A 27,846-nucleotide genomic window follows, 5' to 3' on the forward strand; every position below is an offset into this window, starting at 1 on the left:
GCTTAGCACAACCAACCGTTTCTTGCTGTTCTCGGGGGCTTCCCCCGGAGACTGCCTTGCTCTTTTTGTGGCTGACCCAGAGGCGCAAACCGCTGCAAACGTGCAGGTGTCCGTTTGGACCGACTTCGTCGCCCTTCCGCTCACCTCCGTTGCATTCTTCTCTGCAGCCACCGCTCTTGCCTTGAGCTCGGCGTGCTGCTTCTTCGCAGCATCGACGGAGGACCGAAGCATGTAGAGAGCCAGCTTCAGGTACTTAGTCGTGTTGGTGCGACTTTTCGCAAACTCGATTATGGCATCCAGCTGCTCCGACAGCGCTACTACCTTCGGTAGCGTGTCTCGCTGTCTTCCGACCGCCTTTATCAACAGTGGACCAGCCACTGCGATGTCTTGCGTCGATCCGGTAGGCGTACTGCCTTTGCCGTCTTCGCAGGCGTCCTTTACTGCATCCGTCTCCGCCTTTCTCGGCGGCGACTTCTGGATGCCTCCTCGTACAAACGGGTTTTTCAACCCATCTGCGCCCATTTGTTGATTACTATTTTCATTTAAATCCATTTTTTTTTATGGGTCCCCCTTCCAGCCGCTATCCTTATCCATACTGGAGTGGTCGCCTATCTGGTCCCATGGTAGTCTATGCCGAAGCAGTGAGGTCATGGCTAGGGGCGGCTGCCATAGCGCTTTATGAGCAACTATGACACCCCCGACCGGCGCAAGTCAGGAAAGGACATCTGACCCACTCCTGCCCGGTTCCCACCGGGCAATGAATTTGGAACGTACTGGAAGGCCTGCCAGGTTATACGGGACGGAGACCCCTGCACCGGTTGTTGTCTCGTTGTCTCGCCGTTTCAAGCCGTTGTCACACGACCTTACTAAGGGAGCTCGGCGCAGGTGCCAGCCCAGAATCGTGGCACGAGAACATATATATATATATATATATATATATATATATATATATATATATATATATATATATATATATATATATATATATATATATATATATATATATATATATATATATATATATATATATATATATATATATATATATATATATATATATATATATATATATATATATATATATACTAGTTGAACGTTCCCGGCGATGCTCGGGATCAGAAGTTTCAAAATTAATTCATTGCATTATTAGCACAACTCACTTTAAAAATATTTCACATCTTATACGTCCATCATCCCTTTAAGTACTTTAACATTCTGAGAACGCATAGAACGGAAATACCCATATTGGATTGCATTTTGTGATTTGGGTATGTTTTACAGAAACTGGAAGTCGCCATTTCGGATTTCAAAATGACGTACGGAGTTCGGAAGTTTGGGAAGTATTGAAATGGTTGGCCAAATACAGCTTTAGATTATTTTCCTGAGATCAGAAGTCGTTATTTTGGAAAATGTTATGTGGGGTCATCCCAGTTCCGAATATACCACACTCGGGTGATAACCGGATATTCGTCAATCGTTCACAGTAAAACCTCTTTTTATGTAACTTTTAGAAGAAAGAAATCAACGTAAGAAGAATTTAGCGTGACCATTCATGCTTAGATCTCCTCTATAATCATACCTAAAGAGATAACATGTGAATTTTATATAACGAAAATGATTGTTGCTTTTCGAGGAACACGTCTGAGAAGAAGTTAACGTTTTAATCCACATAACTACGTGGAAATTAGAAAAAAAGATTAAACCACTGAAATGCGGCCTTTCTTCCAGCCAAATGTCCCAAAATCTAGTTTTGGTAAAAGTAAAAAAGTATTTCGAATCCCGTAATGTGTTACTATTCACAAAACTACGAAAACATCAGAAATGTAATTTTTTTCTGCTCGACTCGCACCAAATTGAAACATGAATTCTTCTGCTAGAAAATATTTGTAGATGTTGAAAGGAACAACGAACATTTTATTTAAAAAACAAAAAAATTATTTACAAGCGAATTGAGCTCATGATCAAAAAGTCAAAATTTTGCATGTATCATATGCATAAAAAAAAATTCAAAAAGAGTATTTTAATGTGTTTTTCTGTATGCAGAAAATCATCTTCAAACATGCGTAGTTTTCAAAGTAATATCTCAAGTTTTAGCAATAAGATACCCATTATTTTTTCTCAAATGTCTTTCCTGAACATTAACAAACATTTCAATGAAGAACAATTACATATCATAGCTTTTAATTTCGATTTAGAGGCAAATTGTGTTCAAATATTTATGATTTTGCTTGTTTAACGTAGTGTTGTGAATAATATCTCAATTTTCAGTAATCAAAAATCTGTTATTTTTACTCAAAAGTCATTCCTGAACATAAACAAACGTTTCAATAGAAAAAATCATATATCATAGCTTTAAATTTGGATTTAGAGACAAATTGAGCCAAAATATTCATGATATTGCATGTTTTACATAGTTTTGTGAATAATATCTCTATTTTCAGGTATCAGATAACTATTCTTTCTTCTCGAATGTCATTTCTGAATAACAACGAACATTTTATTGAAAAAAATCACGTGTCATCGCTTTGAATTTCGATTTAGAGACAAATTGAGCCTAAAAAATTATGGTTTTGCATTTTTCATGTGGTTTTGTGAAAAATATTTAAATTTCAAATAATCAGATACCTATTATTTGTGCCTCAAATATCTTACCTAAACACAACGAACATTTTATTATAGTAAAAATCACATCACTGCTTCGAGTTTTGATTTAGAGGCAATTTCAGCATAAAATTCATGATTTTGCATGTTCCACGTAGTTTCGTGAATAATATCTCAAGTTTTAGTAATTAGATACCTATTTTTTTTTCTCAAATGTCTTTCTCAAACATCAACGAACATTTTAATGAAAAAAGAATCACATGTCATCACTTTGAACTTTGATTTGTAGACGAATTAAGTATAAAAAGTCATTATTTTGCATGTTTTACGTAGTTTTGTGTAAAATATCTCAAGTTTTAGTGATCAGATACTAATTATTTTTCCTCAAATGTCTTTCCTGAACAATAACAAACATTTTAGTGACAAAAGAATCATATGTCATCGTTTTGAATTTGGATTTAGAGGCAAATTTAGCACAGAAAGTCATAATTTTGCATGTTTTACGTAGTTTCGTGAATAATATCTCAAGTTTTAGTAATTAGATACCTATTTTTTTTCTCAAATGTCTTTCTCAAACATCAACGAACATTTTAATGAAAAAAGAATCACATGTCATCACTTTGAATTTTGATTTGTAGACGAATTAAATATAAAAAGTCATTATTTTGCATGTTTTACGTAGTTTTGTGAATAATATCTCAAGTTTTAGTGATTAGATACCTATTATTTTTTCTCAAATGTCTTTCCTGAACATCAGCGAACATTTTTATGTTAAAAAACCTACATGTCACCGCTTATTATTTTTGATTTAGAACGATTCAAAATGTACTGTACACCTCAGAGACTGAGGGAATAATATCAATAAGATCAAGCGTTACGGAATTCCATTTTTATATAGTAGATATATATATATATATATATATCGTCCCCTGAATGCTAAAACTAGATAACTCGAAAATTGACGTTTCGAGAAAAACGAGTTTGAAAATTTGACCTATTTTGTTGATGACGATTCAATCCATATCATTTCAGGTCTATTGAAGCAACGAAAAAATCAACAAAGAGCCGAGTTATTTAGTTTTAGCACAAAACACACTTGTTTTACTTTAATGACTTGTAATCGTATTTCAACGAGTTTTGGATATGTTATAGAGCTCGACGCGATAAATGAGATGCCATACTTAACTAAAAACCGGAAAATTTTGAGTTATCTAGTTCTAGCATTAAGGGGACGATATATTCTTATGTCTATTTATATAAAAGAGAAGTTTTGTATGTATGTATGTATGTATGTTCCAGCATAACTCTCGAAGGCCTGAGCCGATTTAAACCAAACTTGGCATTCGAATTCCTTGTACACAGGAAGTGGTCATAGAAATATTGAATAGGGGGGAGGGGTCACTCTTAAAGAAGGAGGGGGTCAAAAGTAATAAATTTTCATACATAATGGAAACCTTTCATTGAAATTTGATGATTTTCGGGTTTTGGGTCATATTTGGAGGCCGGAAGTAAATGTCCAGAGACCGAAACATGATGTTCGATGCCATTTTCAATCCAAAATGGCGACTTCCGGTTTCTAGGAAGCCATTTAAAACTATGGAAAACGCTCACAAACCTCCAATGCTGGTAATTTCGGAGCAAAACTGTCTCTTTAGAACCGGTTGTCGGTGTCTGGCGATACCTTGAAACTTGGGTTGCCAATTTCCAGTTTCTGGATATCTGCGAAAATTAAAATTAATAATTGAGAAGTGTTTCAAAACATCCAACCTGCTTTGATCCGATTTGGAACGATTTCTTGACATATTCCTTGCATAATTTGATAACGGAGAGTCCAATCTAGCATTTTGGATAAAAAATATGTTTGATGGGTTTATCGGCATAATCAGTCCGTGTATACTAGCAAAAACGATTTGTTTTTTTTTCTTATTCCGACAGTTTCGGTGACTTTATTTCACCTTTTTCAAGGAGTCTGAAAATATACATTGTGTGTTGTTTTCCTCTTTCGTTACTGGTTTATGTTTTATGTCTGTGTTAGCTTACTTACAGAAAGGATAATCGTTCTATTGTTAAGTGTGTTGGTGTCCAACATCGGTTGTCTGGTGTGTATTACAAATGGCGTCCCACTTTGGCTATATGTAAAAGGTATTGTTCGCTTAAAACAGATTTGTAACTTTCCTCTATAAACTGTACTTACTGCATGTGTACCTATTTTTGTGTGCTACACTGTATAAGCTTCTAAAGCTTTTTCTAGCACTTACTTTTTTCAAGCACTTTTATGGCAATTTCACTTTAATCGGGTAATAAATATTCTAAGCTGTTGGTTTTGCGTCTTCCTCTGTAGTCTACTTAATCTTGACGGCTTGCTAAGGGTGTGTTTGAGAGATTGTACAGCTTTGAGTTGTGGTGGTAGTGGATTGGCTGTCATGGTTGTCTGTTTTGTTTTGGTTGATGTTCTTTATCGAGTGTATAATACCAGCGTATATGGTGTTCAGTCCCTCAGTGTCTGTGCGTTTGTTTATGCTATTTGCTGTGTTGGCAATATGGCAAATTTCTAAAAACGGGAGTGCTTGTGGTTTGTTGTGTCTGTCTATAATTTTTGTTTGTTGAAAATCAAACCGGTGATTCTGTGTGATACTGTGATGCATTAGTGCTGTTTTTTCCTTAAGTGCACTAATTTGGGTATCTGTTTCGTTGTAACCTTGTTGCAGTAGTTTGTCCCAGGTGTTATAGTGCGTCCGGTGTCCACTAATTCTAGTTTTAAGCATGTTTGTTGTCATTCCCACGTAGCAGGCGCTGCAGTCTTTGCACGGTATGTTGTAGATGACGTTGCTCTGGTGTTCATGTGGAATGGGGTCTTTAACATTTGTGAACAACTGTTTAACTGTTTTTATGTTGCGGTGTGCAAGTCGTATGTGTTTGTAATCGTTTTTTGGGTGCTTGTCGATTCGGTTCGACAGGTGTGGTATGTATGGTATCGAACGGTAAGTATATTGCAGGTTTTCACTAGGTGTCTCTTGCGGTGCCGTGATGTTTTCCTGCATTCGGCTTATTAATCTTTTTATTAGTGCTTTCGGGTAGTTGTTTAGTCTCAATTGTTTGTGAATGATGCGAGCCTTATCATCGTTCTGTAGATTAGTGGATAGCTTGTCAACTCGTCTGATGAAATTTTTTATGTTAATTTTGTGATGGAGCGGGTGGAACGAAAAGTAGTCTTAAAATCTGCCACTGGCGATTGGTTTCATATACCATTCTGTTTTAATGCTTTGATTGTCTTGTCTTATCAGTGTCATGTCTAGAAACGGTAGTCGTCTATTGTTTTCCATTTCGTAGGTGAATTGAATATGTTCGTTGTAACTGTTGAAAGTCTCTAATACATGGTTTAGTTGATTCGCGGGCAGTGCTAGTAGAAGATCATCTACATATTTTTTCAGGAATGGGGGCTTGAATGTTAGTAATGGTATAACTGTGTTCAAAAGTGTTTCCATTACTAAATCTGCTAGTGTGGGCGAGATGGGATTCCCCATTGCAGTGCCAAAGATCTGTTGGAAATGTTGTCCGTTGTATTTACAGTAGCTTTATTCTATGCAGAATTCAACTATTTCGATAAACAAATCTAGGTTTATGTTCGTATAAGCTTTGATTTTCTCCCATTGTTTTATTATGTTGTGTGTAACTAATGTTTTGGGAATCGATGTGAATAGCGATGTAACGTCGAGGGAAATTAGGATGTAATCAGGTGGCAATGTAACTGTGTTAATAAAATCGCAAAATGTAAATGAATCCTTTATGTTGTATCGGCTCTCGATGGAGTTTTGTATGATTTTTCCTATATATTTCGAAAGGTTGTAAGCGGGAGCAGTCATGTTTGGCACTACTGGCCTTAGTGGTAGATTGGGTTTGTGCGCTTTGGGCTGTCCGTATATTCTGGGGCATATGGCATTATATGTAGTTAGTCTTGTTGTGGTCTGTTTGTCGATAAGATTTAGGTTGAGCAATCGTTTAACAAATTCATTGTTTGTTCTTTGGTATCGTGATGTTGGATCGCGTGGTATTGGGAGATATGTTTTATCGTCGGTGAGCAAATTAAGCATCTTCTGTTTGTATTCATCTGTTGGCATTATGACTGTTTTATTACCGGCGAGTACATCTGGGTTATCGCGAAAGAAATGTTTTGTAATTTTCGTAGCTTTTTCACAGAATTTCGTCAGTTCATCTTTTTGGGTTATATTTTTGTTGTAATGGATGTAGTTTAGACTGAATTTGCTATTGCGCACCTTGTGCGGTCCTGGATAGAAGTGTCTGGATTAGTTTTCAGTATACTTTCAACGTCAGCTAGGAGATGATAAAACGGTATCTGGGCGATGTTGGTTGGAAGTGCAAATTTTTGGCCTAGGCTGAGTAATATTTCTGTTTCTATTGGTAAGGATTGTTGAGTGCTGTTATGTATAGCATTGCTTTTGCATACAGGTGTTTTGTTCGATGACCGAGTACGATCAAGGATACGGTCAAATTTGTGCTTAGTGTTTTTTGATTTTTCTTGCATTAATTTGTTTTCGAAGGAGGTCTGACTGTTGAGAAAGGATTCGACTACTTCATTCGGTACGTTTGAGTTTTTTATCCTTTCCGTGAGTGTATGCTGTATTTGTTTTAGTATTTTCAATTTGTGAAACGTGTGTTTGATTTCAATATTTAAAACTGATTTCTTGAACCTGTTGATGCATTTTTCCAGATCTTTCGTAAATGGGCTGTTTTCTTCCAGTAACGGGAAAATGAAGCGGAAATTCGTTGTAATGTGTGCTGGGAATACGCCTGTTTTTCGACATCGTATGAGGAAAGACTTTCGGCTTAACATGCTGCCCATTTTGTATACTGTATTCGCGTATTCTTTTAGCATGTTTTTCGCGTGTATGCCGTACCTTTGTTCAACGTGCTGATAGAAAGGGACTTTTGAAACGGTGGCCATGGTTCTGAATTTGTTTATATGACGACTGAAACGGTTAGTTTGATGGGTTTATCGGCTACTGGAAGAAAACAGCCCATTTACGAAAGATCTGGAAAAATGGAAAAATTCCCGTTACTGGAAGAAAACAGCCCATTTACGAAAGATCTGGAAAAATGCATCAACAGGTTCAAGAAATCAGTTTTAAATATTGAAATCAAACACACGTTTCACAAATTGAAAATACTAAAACAAATACAGCATACACTCACGGAAAGGATAAAAAACTCAAACGTACCGAATGAAGTAGTCGAATCCTTTCTCAACAGTCAGACCTCCTTCGAAAACAAAACAATGCAAGAAAAATCAAAAAACACTAAGCACAAATTTGACCGTATCCTTGATCGTACTCGGTCATCGAACACAACACCTGTATGCAAAAGCAATGCTATACATAACAGAAACAGAAATATTACTCAGCCTAGGCCAAAAATTTGCACTTCCAACCAACATCGCCCAGATACCGTTTTATCATCTCCTAGCTGACGTTGAAAGTATACTGAAAACTAATCCAGACACTTCTATCCAGGACCGCACAAGGTGCGCAATAGCAAATTCAGTCTAAACTACATCCATTACAACAAAAATATAACCCAAAAAGATGAACTGACGAAATTCTGTGAAAAAGCTACGAAAATTACAAAACATTTCTTTCGCGATAACCCAGATGTACTCGCCGGTAATAAAACAGTCATAATGCCAACAGATGAATACAAACAGAAGATGCTTAATTTGCTCACCGACGATAAAACATATCTCCCAATACCACGCGATCCAACATCACGATACCAAAGAACAAACAATGAATTTGTTAAACGATTGCTCAACCTAAATCTTATCGACAAACAGACCACAACAAGACTAACTACATATAATGCCATATGCCCCAGAATATACGGACAGCCCAAAGCGCACAAACCCAATCTACCACTAAGGCCAGTAGTGCCAAACATGACTGCTCCCGCTTACAACCTTTCGAAATATATAGGAAAAATCATACAAAACTCCATCGAGAGCCGATACAACATAAAGGATTCATTTACATTTTGCGATTTTATTAACACAGTTACATTGCCACCTGATTACATCCTAATTTCCCACGACGTTACATCGCTATTCACATCGATTCCCAAAACATTAGTTACACACAACATAATAAAACAATGGGAGAAAATCAAAGTTTATACGAACATAAACCTAGATTTGTTTATCGAAATAGTTGAATTCTGCATAGAATCAAGCTACTGTAAATACAACGGACAACATTTCCAACAGATCTTTGGCACTGCAATGGGGAATCCCATCTCGCCCACACTAGCAGATTTAGTAATGGAAACACTTTTGGACACAGTTATACCATTACTAACATTCAAGCCCCCATTCCTGAAAAAAATATGTAGATGATCTTCTACTAGCACTGCCCGCGAATCAACTAAACCATGTATTAGAGACTTTCAACAGTTACAACGAACATATTCAATTCACCTACGAAATGGAAAACAATAGACGACTACCGTTTCTAGACATGACACTGATAAGACAAGAAAATCAAAGCATTAAAACAGAATGGTATATGAAACCAATCGCCAGTGGCAGATTTTTAGACTACTTTTCGTTCCACCCGCTCCATCACAAAATTAACATAAAAAATTTCATCAGACGAGTTGACAAGCTATCCACTAATCTACAGAACGATGATAAGGCTCGCATCATTCACAAACAATTGAGACTAAACAACTACCCGAAAGCACTAATAAACAGATTATTAAGCCGAATGCAGGAAAACATCACGGCACCGCAAGAAACACCTAGTGAAAACCTGCAATATACTTACCGTTCGATACCATACATACCACACCTGTCGAACCGAATCGACAAGCACCTAAAAAACGATTACAAACACATACGACTTGCACACCGCAACATAAAAACAGTTAAACAGTTGTTCACAAATGTTAAAGACCCCATTCCACATGAACACCAGAGCAACGTCATCTACAACATACCGTGCAAAGACTGCAGCGCCTGCTACGTGGGAATGACAACAAACATGCTTAAAACTAGAATTAGTGGACACCGGACGCACTATAACACCTGGGACAAACTACTGCAACAAGGTTACAACGAAACAGATACCCAAATTAGTGCACTTAAGGAAAAAACAGCACTAATGCATCACAGTATCACACAGAATCACCGGTTTGATTTTCAACAAACAAAAATTATAGACAGACACAACAAACCACAAGCACTCCCGTTTTTAGAAATTTGCCATATTGCCAACACAGAAAATAGCATAAACAAACGCACAGACACTGAGGGACTGAACACCATATACGCTGGTATTATACACTCGATAAAGAACATCAACCAAAACAAAACAGACAACCATGACAGCCAATCCACTACCACCACAACTCAAAGCTGTACAATCTCTCAAACACACCCTTAGCAAGCCGTCAAGAATTAGTAGACTACAGAGGAAGACGCAAAACCAACAGCTTAGAATATTTATTACCCGATTAAAGTGAAATTGCCATAAAAGTGCTTGAAAAAAGTAAGTGCTAGAAAAAGCTTTAGAAGCTTATACAGTGTAGCACACAAAAATAGGTACACATGCAGTAAGTACAGTTTATAGAGGAAAGTTACAAATCTGTTTTAAGCGAACAATACCTTTTACATATAGCCAAAGTGGGACGCCATTTGTAATACACACCAGACAACCGATGTTGGACACCAACACACTTAACAATAGAACGATTATCCTTTCTGTAAGTAAGCTAACACAGACATAAAACATAAACCAGTAACGAAAGAGGAAAACAACACACAATGTATATTTTCAGACTCCTTGAAAAAGGTGAAGTAAAGTCACCGAAACTGTCGGAATAAGAAAAAAAAAACAAATCGTTTTTGCTAGTATACACGGACTGATTAAGCCGATAAACCCATCAAACTAACCGTTTCAGTCGTCATATAAACAGATAAAAAATATGTTTGAAAAAGTTGTTGAAGCTCAACTATTACCGAATTGAAATTTGGTTAAGAGCATCGATCAAATAAGATAAGAGCTCCTAGAATCCAGCTATTTATTTATAAACCTAAATTAATCCATCTACCGGTCAGATCCAGCCTTTCTCATTCAAACTTATTATTTGTAAAACTAAAAGAATATTCACTCTTTGGGTTCCAAAATATTGATGTTGTAATTGGAGTATGAAAATTGAAATTACGTAATGTTAGTGCTTAATAAATAGCGAAATAAAAGAAATGACTTTTAAATTCGAAAAATATAATCACTAGGGCGCCAATCATCGTTTGGAAAAAAGGTGACCAAAAAATTTCAAAAAAAAAAAACCCCTATACAAAATGTTCACCTGCTTGAAAAAACACCCTGTGCAAAATTTCACTTCAATCGGACTTAAAATGGGGTGGCGCAAAGCGATTGAAGTTTGGCTTTCAAAAAAGCCAAACTTCAATCGCTTTGCGCCACCCCCATTTTAAGTCCGATTGAGCTGAAATTTTGCACAGGGTGTTTTTTCGAGCAGGTGAACATTTTGTATAGGGTTTTTTTTGGAAATTCGAGATGACCATTTTGACTGGCACCCTAATAATCACCAGCAATACCAGGAACGTTTAAATAGTACGATACCATATTTAAATTATATTGAGGCCACATATATTGATCAAAGCAGGTATAGTTTTCAATAGTCTCTGGATTGCTTTTTTTCCATAACTTCTGAACCATATATCAAATTGTTATGAAGTTTGTTAATTGTAAGTTTGAGATATGACTCGTTCGTATGACACTAGTTATGCTCAAATAAGACGTGTAATACTTGAGATAATAGACTTTCGTTGTTTTAACAATTTAATTCATAACGATGGCTTAAGTTCGATTATAATCAAAGGGAACGTATAGCGCAGCCAAACTTTGAAACCGCGTGTTCAATCATAATTCATCAGTTAACCCTAAACTAGCCCGTTTATCTGATATCAACATTGTTCAAATCGGTTGTGTAGTTTCTAAGATAATGAAGTTTCGTGATTTTCACATTTCGATACATTACAGACGAAGTTACAGTCCGATTACTGCAAAATTCAATAGAGTGTAATGAGGCAGCTAGACTTTTCATTTTACACTAGTTTTGTGGAAATCGGTTAAACAGTCTTTGAGAAAAGTGAGTGAGTTTATGTAGTCTTTGGAATATGTTTCATTCCATAGCTGGATTTCACATTTTTAAACATAACAGGCAAAGTAATAATCCGTTTGCAAAAAAATATCAATGGGGTCATATGGGGCAACAAGACCTTTCATATGATACTGATTTAATGAAAATCGGTTCAGCCATCTCTGAGAGACATGAGTGAGATTAAATAGTCTCCAGAACACGTTTCTTTCCATAACTTTTGAACCACAAGCACAATCTTCATAAAATTCAAAAGTTAAGGGTTTTTCAGGTAGCCCATTCATTTGAAATCAATTTTGTTCAAAACGGTTGTGTAGTTTCTGAGATATTGATGTTTCGTGATTTTGACATTTTGATACTTAACCTCTAAACAAGAAATCCGATTACAATAAAATTCAATAGGGTCTTATGGGACAACTAGACCTTTCATTTGCAATTAATTTCATTAAAATAGGTTCAGCCATCTCTGAGAAGATCGAGTGAGATTGAAGAGCGTTACACACACACACACACACACATACAGAAAATGCTCAGCTCGTCGAACTGAGTCGAGTGATAAACGACATTCGGCCCTTTTGAGCACTTTTAAACCTTTAGTTTTTGCAGTGATTGCTATACCTTTCTAGGAGAAAGGCAAATAATTTTGTATGTATGTATGTATGTTCCAGCATAACTCTCGAATGACTCAACCGATTTCAACCAAACTTGTTATACGTGTTCTTTGTACAGAGAAAGTGGCCATCGAAATATTGGGAAAAGGAAGGAGCAACCCCCAAAGGAGGCGGGGGTCTTAATTGGTCACTAGTTATGTTCCAATAAGTCAGGTAATCTTTGAGATGATAGACTTTCGTTGTTTTATAAACAACTAGCTGAATGTACCCGGCCTTGCTCGTGTAAAAATTTCTACTTTTTCTATAATTTTCCATATTTCCATATATTTTTTCCAACCCATTATTCAAATAATATTTCCATTCAAGCTATGAACTTGCTTGTATACCACCTTTTTTGTTGATTACCAATCGATGCGGGGGCATTCCAATTGGGTCGAGTGAGTTCAAAAATTCCGTTGGAAAATGGATTGCCTCATCAGCATTTTCGACGGTATGGTTAACTTACAATAAACTCAAATTACACTGAAGTTACATAATCAATAGCCTAAGCTCACCTCTGATAGTTGAAATTATTGCTTGCTATGACTTCTCGTTTTGCTTTTTTTATGTAAACAATATCAATATCATCCTTATAGTTGAACATCAGTCGTCATGAATTAATTAACAATTTAGAGATACGCTCCACATTGCCCTCAAGTTTTGAATAACTTTCAATGCAGAAAAACAACCCTCACTATACCAAACGTTCGGACACCAATTTTCGGTTTTGGGGTGTCAGCTCTGACTTATGAACCTAATATCAGGGAGTATTTGAATATTTTTCTTCTTGAATTTAAAAAAAACGTGGGACGCCCGTTGTCATTTTCTGAACATTCTCTTTCTAGAAATATTGACATTAGTTATCCATTTTTCTCAGTTTTACACGGCTTGACAGAAAGCAGAAATCGCGGAATTGATTTCAAAACAACGTTTCAATATTACGTCCAAGCCTTCTTCTGTATTCTAGTAACCTTTCCAGAGAATGTAATCCGCCATGTACGATTTAAAAATTTGCGCCAAACATGAATATTTGAATTCTGGACGTCATCTTGATATCGAAAATATACATACTGCAGAGCATATATTCGTTTTTCATGAAATTCTGAAACCGGAAGTCGCCATATTGAAGATCAACTTCTGGCCATCGGTCATTAAACATCAACTTCTGGCCATGACCGACCGTTCGAAATCATATTCCGGTCTCTGGAAATCAATTTCCGGTCTCCAGACCCGACCAAAGGCCTAAAAACTATCGTATTCATTCAGAACGTTACTATAGTGCATGAAAAAACTTGATTTTCTGACCAAATCAGACCCCCTCCTCCTTTGGGGGCTGCTCCTTCCTCTTCCTTATATTTCTATGACCACTTCCTCTGTACAAATAACACGTATGCCAAGTTTGGTTAAAATCGGTACAGTCATTCGAGAGTACTAGAGAAGTCATAGAGTAATAAATAGCTGGATTTTAGGAGCTCTTATCTTATTTGATCGATGCTCTTAACCAAATTTTTATTCGATAATAGTTGAGCTTCAGCAACTTTTCCAAACATATTTTTTATCCAAAACGCTAGATTAAACTCTCCGTTATCAAATTATGCAAGAAATATGTCAAGAAATCGTTCCAAAAACGGATCAAAGCGGGTTGGACGTTTTTAAATACTTCTCTAGAAACATTTGCACGAAAGCCGATTTTCGGCTGCAAACAGACGTCACTACGTTTCAAAAAAGGCCAATATTTGGAAATATATGATCGATTTTCGTATGACGACGTCATTCCGATTCTGAAAAAAACCCATATTGCCAAGTATATAATTCAATTATTAATTTTCGCAGGCTTCCAGAAACCGGAAATCGGCAACCCAAGGTTCGAAGTATCGTCAGACACCGATAATCGGTTCTTAAGAGTCATTTTTGCTCCGAAAATACCAACATTGGGGGGTTTGTGAGCGTTTTCCACAGTTTTAAATGGCTTCCCACTAACCGGAAATCGCCATCTTGGATTGAAAATGGCATCGAACATCAGATTTTGGTCTCTGGACATCAACTTCCGGCCTCAAAATATGATCAAGAACCCGAAAACCATCAAATTTCAATGAAAGGTTTCCTTTATGTATGCAAATTTATAACTTTCAACCCCCTCCTTCTTTAAGAGTGACCCCTCCCCCTATCCAATATTTCTATGACCACTTTTTTTGTACAAAGAACACGTATGCCAAGTTTGGTTGAAATCGGTTAAGGCCTTCGAGAGTTATGCTGGAACATACATACATACATACATACAAAACTTCTCTTTTATATAATTAGATTTAATACCTAACGGCTGCTTAAGTTCGATTATAATCAGATGAAAAGGGAACGTATAGGGCAGCCAAACTTTGAAACCACGTGTTCAATCATAATGCATCAGTTAACTCTTAACTAGCCTGATATCAATATTGTTCAAATCGGTTGTGTAGTTTTTGAGACAATGAAGTTTCGTGATTTTCACATTTCGATACATTACAGACGAATTTATAGTCCGATTACAGCAAAATTCAATAGAGTGTTATAAGGCAGCTAGACCTTTCATTTGACACTAATTTTGTGGAAATCGGTTCAACCATCTCTGAGAAAAGTGAGTGAGTTTATGTAGTCTTGGAAATATGTTTCTTTTCATAGCTGGATTTCACATTTTTAAACATAACAGGCAAAGTAATAATCCGTTTGCAAAAAATATCAATAGGGTCTAATGGGGAAACTAGACCTTTCATATGACACTGATTTTATGAAAATCGGTTCTGCCATCTCTGAGAAACATGAGTGAGATTAAATAGTCTCCAGAACACGTTTCGTCCCATAACTTCTAAACTACAAGTTCAATCTTCATAAAATTCAAAAGTTAAGGGTTTTTCAGGTAGCCCATTCATTTGAAATTAATTTTGTTCAAATCGGTTGTGTAGTTTTTGAGATATTGATGTTTCGTGATTTTTACATTTTGATACATAACCACGAAACTAGAAATCCGATTACAATAAAATTCAATAGGGTCTTATGAAGCAATTAGACCTTTCATATGCATTTAATTTCATCGAAATCGAATCAGCCATCTCTGAGAAAATCAAGTGAGATTGAGAGAGCGTTACACACACACATACACACACACATATATATATACATAAAATGCTCAGCTCGTCGAACTGAGTCGAGTGATATACGGCAATCGGCCCTTTCGAGCACTTTTATACCTTTAGTTTTTGCAGTGATTGCTATATCTTTCTAGGAGAAAGGCAAAAATTGAAATGATAGAAATGACTGTTTATTTTAACTTCAATCCTGAGCCAGGCCGAAACATTGAAGTAGTACAATATCAAATTAAAATGATGTTGAGGCCGCATATTTTGATCGTAGCTATAGTTTTCAACAGTCTGCGGGTTACGTTTCTTTCTATAACTTTCAAACCACATGTTTAAACATTATGAAATTCATTGTTTAAGGCAGCGGTTCTCAACCTTTCTTTGTCCGCGTACCCCTTGGCGATATTTTTCATATCAGTTGTACCTCCTAGCTTGGAATGTTCTCGCAGAGTGGGAGAGTGGTAGTGGTAGATCATGTTGTGGAGGTCTAGATCAGGTTTTAAATTCAACTTGGTTTGTTTGATTGCTACAGTCATGTTTTAGGAGCAACATTGAATAGAAAGTAAAGAATTATAAAGAAAAATTACTTTGTCCGCCATAACTGATTTTTCTTTCGCGTACCCCCTGAAGGCTTTCGAGTACCCCCAGGGGTACGCGTATCCCAGGTTGAGAATCGCTGGTTTATGTGTTTAAAAGCCCAATAATTTGAATTCAACTATGTTCATTACTTACGAGATATAAGAGCGATTTTCACATTCTGACGCAGCGCCAAAACTAAGTTTGATTACAATGAAATTCAATAGCAACCTAAGCGGCAAATAGACCCTTCATTTGACACCAAGATAGAAAGAATCGGTCAGACCATCTCTGGGAAAAGTGAGTGCGAAAAAAAAGGTGCACATACACACGTACACACCCACACACAAACATGTACACCTATACATGCATACATGCAGAAAATGCTCGATTCGTCGAACTGAGTCGAGTAAAATATGACATTCGGCCATTTGGATCTCTTTTATACCTTTTTGCCTTTCTCCTAGAAAGGTAGAGCAATCACTTGCAAAACCGAAGGTATAAAAGTGCTCCAAAGGGCCGAATGGCATATATAACTCGACTCAGCTCGACGAGCTGGATATTTTCTGTATGTGTGTGTGTGTATGTAAAAAGCAAAGCCTTGGTGCTACATTCCGTATCGGAATTCGACCTTCTGTTTTACTATACACAGACTTCGCAGCCGACTGTTAAGTGTACAGGACAATTGCGGGGCTAGCGCTACGATCCTACTAACACTAACAGTCTCTCCCGAGCCGGGACTCGAACATACGACGACTGGCTTGTTAGGCCAGCATCGTACCTCGAGACCAGCTGGGACAGCTGTGTGTGAATGTGCAGATTTTTATTCTCACTCACATTTCTCAGAGATGGCTGGACCGATTTTCATGAAATAAATTGCAAATCGAAGGTAGGAGCCCCATAAGACCCTATTCAATTCCATTGTAATCGGATTTTTAGTTTGGAGGTTATGTATCAAAATGTAAAAATCATGAAACATCATTATCTCCAAAACTACACTACTGATTTGAACAAAATTTATTTCAAATGAACGAGCTACCTGAAATACCCTTAACTTTTGAATTTCATAAAGATTGAACTTTCGGTTCAAAAATTATGACAAGAAACGTGTTTTGAAGACTGTTTAATCTCACTCATGTTTCTCAGAGATGGCAGAACCGATTTTCATAAAATCAGTGTCAAATGGAAGGTCTAGTTGCCTCATAAGAACCTATTGATTTGTTTTGCAATCAGACTATTACTTTGCCTAGGTTATGTTTAAAAATGTGAAATCCAGCTATGAAAAGGGACATATTCCGAAGACTACTTGAACTCATTCACTTTTCTCAGAGATGGCTGACCCGATTTCCACAAAATTAGTGTCAACTAATAAGTCTAGCTGCCTCGTAACACGTGGTTTCAAAGTTTGGCTGCCAAAACATAAATTAAATGTGGCATCGTACTATTTGAACGTTCCAAATTCATTGATTCCTTGCGATGTCCTCAAAGTCGGCAAATGCACGACGAATTTTCCATGGGATAAGATCAAAGTCAAATAACAAATCGTTTGAAATGGTTGGTTTTATCGAAATGCCAACATCCTCGACTTTTGGCTTCTGTACATCGCCTTAAATCTGAATACATTCATATTGGGTGGTTTTCGGTCATTTTCAGAAAAATTTCTGGCATCAATCTGACACCGGAAACACTCATATTGGGAGGTATTTAGTTATTTTGGTTGTTTTCCACAAACTAAAAGTGGTCGTCTTTAAATTCAAATGGTGTCAAGGGTCAATGTCTGGTTTCTATGCATCATCTCGATTACGGAATTATCCATATTGAGAATTAAATGGTCATTTTCGACTGTTTCCTAGAAGTTGCCATTCAGCGATTCAAAATGGTGCGTGAGGTCAATTGTTAGCTCATTGCATCATTCTGGTTTCATAGATGCGCATATTTGATGGTATTTGGTTATTTTGAGCTGTTTTTCACAAACCGGAAGTCGCCATCTTGGATTTGAAAACGGTATTTAAGATAATTTCTGGCCTCTGAGCGTCATTCTGGTTGAAGAAACACCCATATTGGTTCTTTTTTCTTCATCTATAGTTTATTTGACACGGCACAAATACAATTCAATGTTTAACGGCGCCAATTATATCTGGTAGCTTACTTTCTAAAGTATCTTAATAACTAAAAGCAAATTTTTTATCCTCGCTGCCGACTACGAGCTGAAACTAAATCTAACTTAAAGCTAGAATATTTTGCATTAAAAGCACAGGTTTGCTGTTTGATGGTTTTCATTGCCATAAGTAAGCAGCATATTAAATTTGTTCCGCTGCTGGACCAAGATGTTACGGACTGGGTTGTTTCCATCGGGCCTTGAGAGTATCGTGCGGGTCTGATTGCTGTTTCCGGATCCGGGGTCTTAACGTGTTCTTGTCGTTTGGTTGGATGTAGGCGGAAGGGGATAGGACTAAACTGGGGCGTGGATGGATTTCAGGAAAACGTTTATAAGGGACATGTAGGATAGGTCACGGCTCGCCAAGACATCACGAACAGGAACAGCCGGCTGCCTACCTTCGGCCTGCAGGGAAGCTATTAATCTAGACCTGGCGTCACGGTGTACAGGGCATGACCAAACAACGTGCTCTATGTCGTGATAACCTTCACCACAGGCACAGATACCACTCTCCCCGAGCCCAACACGACGGAGATGCGCGTCAAATCTATAGTGGTTGGACATAAGCCGGGACATCACGCAAATGAAATCCTGACCTACATCCAACCCCTTGAACCACGGGTTCGTCGATACCTTGGGGATTATGGAATGTAACCACCTTCCCAGTTCCCCCTTGGTCCAAGAATTTTGCCAACTGATGATCGTATTCTGACGTACAAATGCGAAAAATTCATTAAAGGCAATTGGTCTTTCATAAATATCACCGTTTGTTGCGCCCACCTTAGCCAAAGAGTCCGCTTTCTCATTACCCGGTATCGAGCAGTGAGAAGGGACCCACGCTAAGGTAATCTGATACGATTTTTCGGATAAAGCACTCAGATGTTCCCGTATTTTCCCCAGGAAATACGGAGAGTGCTTAACATCTTTCATCGATCGGAGAGCCTCAATGGAACTGAGACTGTCCGTAAAGATGAAATAATGGTCCGTGGGCATTTTTTCGATAATCCCTAGGGTGTACTGAATTGCAGCTAATTCTGCGACGTAGACAGAAGTAGGATTATCGAGCTTATGGGAGACGGTTAAATTGTTATTGAAGATACCGAAGCCAGTGGACCCATCAAGAAGTGATCCGTCAGTGTAGTACATATTGTCGTAGTTGATGTTTCGATATTTATTGGAAAAAATTTTAGGGATCTGCTGCACGCGTAAATGATCCGGGATTCCACGAGTTTCTTCTATCATGGATGTATCGAAAAACACAGTAGAATCAGAAGTATTTGATAAGTCGACACGATTTAGAATATTCGAAGAAGGGTTAATATTTTGGGACATGTGATTGAAATACAATGTCATAAAACGGGTTTGAGAATTAAGTTCGATTAACCTTTCAAAATTATCAATCACGGGACGGTTCAAGACCTCACATTTGATTAGAATACGAGAAGACAGGCTCCAGAAGCGGTTTTTCAATGGTAGAACTCCAGCTAAGATCTCCAAACTCATCGTATGGGTCGAATGCATGCAACCCAAGGCGATACGCAAACAACGATATTGTATTCGCTCCAGTTTGATCAAATGTGTGTTTGCTGCGGAGCGGAAGCAGAAACACCCGTACTCAATAACAGACAGTATCGTTGTTTGGTAAAGCCTTATAAGGTCTCCTGGGTGGACTCCCCACCATTGTCCGGTTATTGTACGAAGAAAATTCACTCTTTGTTGACATTTTTTCATCAGATACCTCACGTGACAACCCCAGGTGCCTTTAGAGTCGAACCAGACACCAAGATATTTGTGTACCAAAACTTGAGAAATCGTTTTACCCATTAATTGTGTTTGAAGCTGAGCAGGTTCATGCTTCCTAGAAAAAACTACTATCTCAGTCTTCTCCGGAGAGAATTCGATACCTAGCTGTAAAGCCCAAGCAGACAAATTGTCCAAGGTATCTTGCAATGGTCCTTGCAAATCGGCAGCTTTGGCTCCTGTAACAGAGATTACACTGTCGTCTGCAAGTTGTCTTATCGTGCATGAATTTGCCAGACATTCGTCGATGTCATTTACATAAAAGTTGTAAAGAAGGGGGCTTAAACATGAGCCCTGGGGAAGACCCATGTAGCTAATGCGAAAAGTTGCCAAATCGCCGTGCGTAAAATGCATGTGCTTTTAGGACAACAAATTGTGCAAAAAAATTGTTCAAAATTGGAGAAAATCCTTGTCGGTGAAGTTTACCCGGAAGAATGTCAATAGAAACGGAATCAAAAGCCCCCTTAATGTCCAAGAACGCAGACGCCATTTGTTCTTTGCGAGCATACGCCAGCTGAATATCTGTTGAAAGCAACGCAAGACAATCATTCGTCCCTTTGGCACGGCGGAAGCCAAATTGAGTATCTGATAGTAGACCATTTGATTCGACCCAATGGTCTAAACGACGGAGTATCATTTTTTCCATCAATTTCCGGATACAGGATAGCATTGCAATCGGCCTATAAGAGTTGTGATCAGAAGCTGGTTTCCCTGGTTTTTGGATGGCGATCACCTTCACTTGCCTCCAATCCTGCGGTACAATGTTTTGCTCCAGGAACTTATTGAACAAGTTCAACAAGCGCCTCTTGGCATTGCTGGGTAGATTCTTCAACAAGTTGAATTTGATTCTATCTAACCCAGGCGCGTTATTGTCACAGGACAGGAGGGCAACTGAAAATTCTGCCATCGTAAAAGGTGATTCTATCGCGTCGTGACCTGGAGACGCATCGCGAACAATGTTTTGCTCAGGAACAGAGTCCGGACATACTTTCCTGGCAAAATCAAATATCCACCGACTTGAAGACTCCTCGCTTTCGTTGACCGTTACGCGATTCCGCATTCTTCGGGCTGTGTTCCAAAGAGTGCTCATCGACGTCTCGTTCACGAACCGACGCCAATATCCACGTTTCTTTGCTTTAGCCAGGCTTTTAAGCTTGGTATTAAGCTCCGAATACCGTATATAGTCGTCGGGTATACCTCCCTTCTGGTAGGCCTTAAACGCGTCGGATCTTTGCGTGTAGACATCGGAGCACTCTTGGTCCCACCACGGAGTGGGAGGCCGTTCTTTGATCGTTACGCCGGGATATTTCTTCGTTTGGGCTTGCAACGCGGCGTCGAGAATCAAACCCGCGAGGAGGTTGTATTCTTCAAGTGGTGGATGATGTTGAATCGACTCGACCGCTTTTGAAATCATTTCCTCGTATAACTTCCAATCGACATTCCGTGTGAGGTCATACGGAATGTCAATTGGTCGCATGCGAGTTGACCCGTTATTAATTGAAATAAGAATAGGCAAATGGTCGCTACCGTGAGGATCGAGGATTACCTTCCATGTGCAATCCAACCGTAGCGACGTCGAACATAAGGATAGATCCAAAGCGCTTGGGCGCGCTGGAGGTTTCGGGATACGTGTCATTTCACCGTTGTTTAAAATAGTCATGTCGAAGTCATCGCAAAGGTTATAGATTAAAGAGGAGCGGTTATCATTGTATGGGGAACCCCAAGCCACGCCATGAGAGTTGAAGTCTCCCAAAATCAAACGTGGCGAGGGAAGAAGTTCTATTAAATCAAAGAGCAACCGTTGCCCAACCTGTGCTCTGGGAGGAATATAAATTGAGGCAATACAAAGCTCTTTACCTTGTATTGTCATTTGACATGCGACAACTTCGATGCCTGGAATCGAGGGGAGGTTAATACGATAGAAAGAATAGCACTTTTTAATCCCTAAAAGTACTCCTCCATATGGGGTGTCTCGATCAAGGCGAATAATATTAAAATCATGGAAGTTGAGATCAACATTTGAAGTAAGCCAAGTTTCACAAAAGGAAAATGCATCGCATTTGTTTTTATCTATCAAAACTTTAAACGAATCAATTTTTGGTAAAATACTTCTACAATTCCACTGTAAGACAGAGATAGAATCCTTCATACACGCAGTTGAATTAGGCATCGAAGGATACAATCGCTGCAAGGAGGGGCCATTGGGCAGTCAACTGCTTCAAAAATGATCTAACTGTTGGGAGGAATGCTGCAAGAAAAATTTTAATTGGATCAGTTACATTGAAATTTTCAAAAATCCAGTCCACAATGTCAGAAAATTTCACTAATCCAGAGGTTGTTTCATCAACTGGGAGTGCAAAAGGAACAACTGGGGTTTTAGATGTTCCTGGCAGTGCTGGGAACTCCTTCTGGGACTTTAAATTTGCAAGCCCAGGAGGAGTTTGCTTCGGTTTTTCCGCAGCACTGTTTGGTTTGTTCGTACTTTTCATTACACTTTGGGAAATCTTAGGACCTTTACGGGGAAGTTTAGGAGAAGAAACATTTTTCCTCTTTCTAGACTCCCCAGGATTGGCATAAGATGTTCCCGCTAATGAATCGTCAGAATCGGTTTCATCAGAGGGCAACAGATCAAAGGGGTTCGATGTTATGGTAGAAGTGGTCACGGTCTTCTTCAGCATCTCAGCGCAAGAACGCTTTGAACGCTCCTTAAGTGACCGCTTGATTTTATCTCTGCGCTGCATGTACACCGGGCATGTGGAGAGCTCATGCTGGTTTTCCCCACAGTGAATACATTTTTCAGCATTAACACTGCAAGAATCTTCCGCATGAGTCTCCCCACACTTGCTACATCGTGCCTTATTGCAGCAGTAGGCGGCTGTGTGGCCTAACTGCTTGCAATTGGTGCAATTCATAACACGGGGTACATACAATCGCACAGGCAGACGAACCCGGTCGATCGAGACGTGGCTAGGGAGTGCAGATCCGGCAAACGTAACGCGAAACGAGTCTGACGGAGTGTAAACTTTTTTACCGCCGACGAGAGACATGGACCGCAATTGCTTACAACCCAAAATCTTCGCCTGTGTTTCGGTATTTTTGAAGCAACCGGTTGCGCTTTTTAGGATACACTCGACAGACAGACTCGAATCGGTTATGACACCGTCGATCTCCACGTCTCGTGCGGGTATGTAAACGCGATACTCGCGTGTGAAGAGCTCAGAGCAAGCGATAGCATTGGCCTGTGCCAGATCACTGACCACGACACGGAGCTTGTTAGGTCGGACCTTGGAAATTTCGGTCACGGCCTTGTACCCCTTCGTCAGGTCTTTAGAAATTTGCAGTATGTTTAATCGCTTTGAATTCACTCCTGCCTTTGGACGAAAATAAACAGTATAGCTGCCCTGTTGAGATCCGTCCGGGTAAAGCCTGGGGCGAGGGGGGACTGGAGAATGAACAGGGGAGGGGGTAACAGAAGGGTCAGGGTCAGGGGGGTTCGAGGATGGTGGCACGGGAGGCGAGGGATCTATATCCATCGCGCTAAATGTAGCGCACTAGCGCACTAGCGCCGACAAGAACACGTACCTCTTTAATTCTTCCTTCCAGCAGTGGTTGTCCGATCGTTCGAAGCTGCACCCAAAGCAGCCAGCAGCACCAATACAGCCACCAGCAGTGAGCCGGGTGTGAGATCACTCAGCACAGCGACACGGACTCGACTGTCAACTGATGGCCTTGAATAATACACTCTTTTGTTTGGCTATTCGTACACACGGACCGGATTGTAATAGAACGACCACTTTGCACGTTCGTTTCTGTCGAGTGTTCGACGCGGAATGTACCCATATTGGTAGTAATTCGATCTTTTACCGCTGTTTCCAGGAACCGGAAGTTGCCAACCTAGAATCCAAAATGAGGTCTGTGGTCGATTTTAGCTGCTGTGCATCATTCTACATCCGGAGATACTCATGTTAGACAGAAATCGGCCATTTTTGGCTGTTTTCCAGAAACCACAAGTTGCCATCCTACAATTTATAATGGTGTCGGAAGTCGATTTGTGGCTCCAGTGCATCATTGCGATTCCGGAAATACCCATATTGGGTGGTATTTGGTCGTTTGCCGCTGTTTTTCCGAAACCGGAAGTCGCCATCTTAGAATTCGAAATGGTATCTGTGGTCGAATTTAGCTCCCGTGTATCATTCTTTATCCGGATATTTTTATATTGGGTGGAAATCGTCCATTTTTGGGTGTTTTCCAGAAACCGGAAGTTGCCATCTTACAATCCAAAATGTTGCCTGAGGTCGATTATGGAACATATTTGTTACCACTAAAAACATTCACCTGCCAAATATGGTTCCATTTAGTTGATTAGTTCGCGAGATGTGCAGAAATTTGTGCATGTGCTTCCAGAAGAGGAAGCGGCGTCGAACCGTTATGGACATATCTATCAACCTTCAAAACATACACATGCCAAATTCGGTTTCATTTGCTTGGTTTGTTCTTGAGTTGTGCAGAAATTTATGTTTCATTTGTAATGGACCTCTCCTTTCCAGAAGAGGGCGGGGTCTCAAACTATCATAGGAACCTTTATCGGGACCAAAACCCCTACATTTTTTCACGTCGATAGGTTCGGTAGTTTTCGAGTCTATATGGATCAAACAGACAGAAAAAAAAGTTAAGGGTTTTGAAGACCGTCCGATCATTTGAAGTCAGTTATATTGAAATCGGTTATGTGAATTAATTACCAATTTGGAGATACGGGGACTATATCTACATTTTCCTCAAGTTTTGAATAACTTCCACTGCAGAAAAACAACCCTCACTATACCAAACGTTCGGACACCAATTTTCGGTTTCGGGGAGTCAGCTCTTACCTATGAACCTAATGTCACGGAGTATTTGAATATTTTTCTTCTTGAATTTAAAAATAGCGTTGGACGCCTGTTGTCATTTTCTGAACATAGTTCTCTTTCTAGAAATCTTGACATAGTTTAACCATTTTACTCAGTTTTACACAGTTTGACAGAATGCAGAAATCGCGGAATTAATTTCAAAACAACGTTTCAGTATTACGTCCAAGCCTTCTTCTGAATTCTAGTAATCTTTCCAGAAAATGTAACCGGCCATGTACGATTTAAAAATTTGCGCCAAACATGAATATTTGGATTCTGGACGTCATCTTGATATCGAAAATATACATATTGCAGAGCATATATTTGTTTTTCACAAAATTCTGAAACCGGAAGTCGCGGAAGTATTGAATTTAAAAAATGTCGTTGGACCTTTATTTCTGGTTTCTAAAGGTCATCCTGGTTCCGAAAATACCAATGTTTAGAGGTTTGTAAACGTTTTCTACAGTTGTATACAGCTTCCCAGAAACCAAAAGTCGCTATCTTTGTTTTAGAAAAACATCGGACATCATATTCCGGTCCCTAGACATCAACTTCTGGCTAAGACCGACCGAGGGCATGAAAGTTATCGTACCTTTTCAAAAAGTTCCCATAGGGCACTAAAAGACCTGATTTTTGCCTTTCTCCTAGAAAGGTATAGCAATCACTGGAAAAACCAAAGGAATAAAAGTGGTCCCAGTGGCCGAATGTCATATACCACTCGACCCCTTTCGACGAACTGAGCATTTTTTGTATGTATGTATGTGTGTGTGTGTGAGTATGTGCAACTTATTTTTCTCACTCACTTTTCTCAGAGATGGCTGGACCGATTTGCATAAAATTAATTGCAAATGAAAGGACTAGTTGCGCCATAGGTTGCTATTGAATGACATTGCAATCGGATTTTTAGTTTAGAGGTTATGTATCAAAATGTAAAAATTACGAAACATCAATATCTCAGAAACTACACAACCGATTTGAACAAAATTAATTTCAAATGAACGGGCTACCTAAAAAACCCTTAACTTTTGAATTTTATGAAGATAGTTTAGAAGTTATGGGAAGAAACGTGTTCTGGAGACTATTTAATCTCATTCATGTTTCTCAGAGTTGGCTGGACCGATTTTCATAAAATCAATGTCATATGAAAGGTCTTATTGCCCCATAAGACCCAGCAATAAGCAAGGCAGGGTTATATATATATATATATATATATATATATATATATATATATATATATATATATATATATATATATATATATATATATATATATATATATATATATATATATATATATATATATATATATATATATATATATTTTGTTTCAGGTGAAGGGGAAATTTGCATCCAAACCCCTGAGGTGACCAACCTCAGGGAGTGTGGGGTTGGTTTGAATCAGTGACCGGACCCACTAAAACCCCTTCAGTCTCCAGCCAATAATACTCCCCGGGACCACCGCTAGGTATTGCTTCGGGGAGCGGCTTTTGTGCTCTGTGCACCCTCTTGGTTCTTTAGGTCTTTTTGCTAACTTAGCTAACTAACCTGGAGACTAGCCGTTAGCTAACACTGGCGTGTCGGTGGTCAACCTGTTGCCTGTTTTGCAATTCTAAAACTATTTGAGAGGCGGCTGTACAAACCGCCCTCAAAATGTTTGGGTCTTTACACATCCTCCGAACTAGGTTGTCCGGAGTGGTGTCTGGCCCGCTCACTACCATCATGTCGCTCCGCGCATGCACAAAACGAGGGCACACGAAGAAGACATGCTCAGCAGTCTCTTCCGCTTCCGCGCACTCGGGACACATGGGGGACCCCGCATGCCCGAATCTGTGTAGATACTGCCTAAAGCAACCATGGCCTGACAGAATCTGTGTCAGATGGAAGTTCACTTCTCCATGGCGCCTCCCGACCCATTCGGATACATCCGGAATAAGTCGATGCGTCCATCTACCCTTCGCGGAATTGGACCACTCCTGCTGCCATCTGATCATCGAGAATGATCTTCTGGTACCTCGTATGCCCCTTGTGTCACGTTGATCGAAGCATTCTACGTCCTCCTTAATGGCTATGCTGATAGGCATCATGCCGGAAAGGACGCAGATTGCGTCGTATGACACAGTTCGATACGCGCTCGCAACCCTCAGGCACATGAGCCTGTAGGTACTTTCCAACTTACTCCGATGTTTACTAGTACCTAGTGCTTTGAACCACACTGGCCCGCCGTATCTCAGTATGGACGAAGTCACGCTAGCTAGAAGTTTCCGCTTGCTGCCGTACACTGCTGAGCTATTGGACATCATGCGAGATAATGCTGCAATAGCCATTGAAGCCCTCTTACAGGCAGCTTGTCATCGATCATCACCCCCAGCCGCTTCAGGGAGCGCTTAGAGGCGATGGTGCAATTCCCGACACTGATCAACGCCTGTTGCTTCGACTTGCGGTTATTGACAACTGAATCTCCGTCTTATGATGCGCCAGCTCCAGTTTTTTGGAGCGTATCCAGTCCTCGTCGACGTTTATAGAGTGCAAAGCCGTCAACTCAACCTCCTCGATCGACTCGCCGTAGACCTCAAGTGTGATGTCGTCCGCAAACCCAACGATCACAACCCCTTGGGGGAGCTTTACTTTCAGCACTTCATCGTACATGGAATTCCACAGTACCGGGCCCAGGATGGAACCTTGTGGAACCCCTGCGGTAATTGGGACACATTTTTGACCCTCGTCTGTGCTGTAAACTAGCACACGATTCTGGAAATAATTTTCCAGAATCCTGTACAATGACACCGGAATGTCTAGTTTCCGAAGCGAGTGGGCTATGGAATCCCAGCTAACACTATTGAACGCATTTTTCACGTCCAACGTGACGATTGCGC

The 27,846-nt window shown here is 39.3% G+C and overlaps 1 protein-coding gene across 2 annotated transcripts in view; it reads left to right on the forward strand.

The window, feature by feature from the left end:
* The window catches only part of LOC129727650 (uncharacterized), a 110,500-nt gene that overhangs the window by 32,462 nt on the left and 50,192 nt on the right, over window positions 1-27,846 (forward strand). The window lies entirely within an intron of this gene.

The sequence above is a fragment of the Wyeomyia smithii genome, chromosome 1 (assembly GCF_029784165.1).
Source record: "Wyeomyia smithii strain HCP4-BCI-WySm-NY-G18 chromosome 1, ASM2978416v1, whole genome shotgun sequence".
NCBI classification, from domain to species: Eukaryota; Metazoa; Arthropoda; class Insecta; order Diptera; family Culicidae; genus Wyeomyia; species Wyeomyia smithii.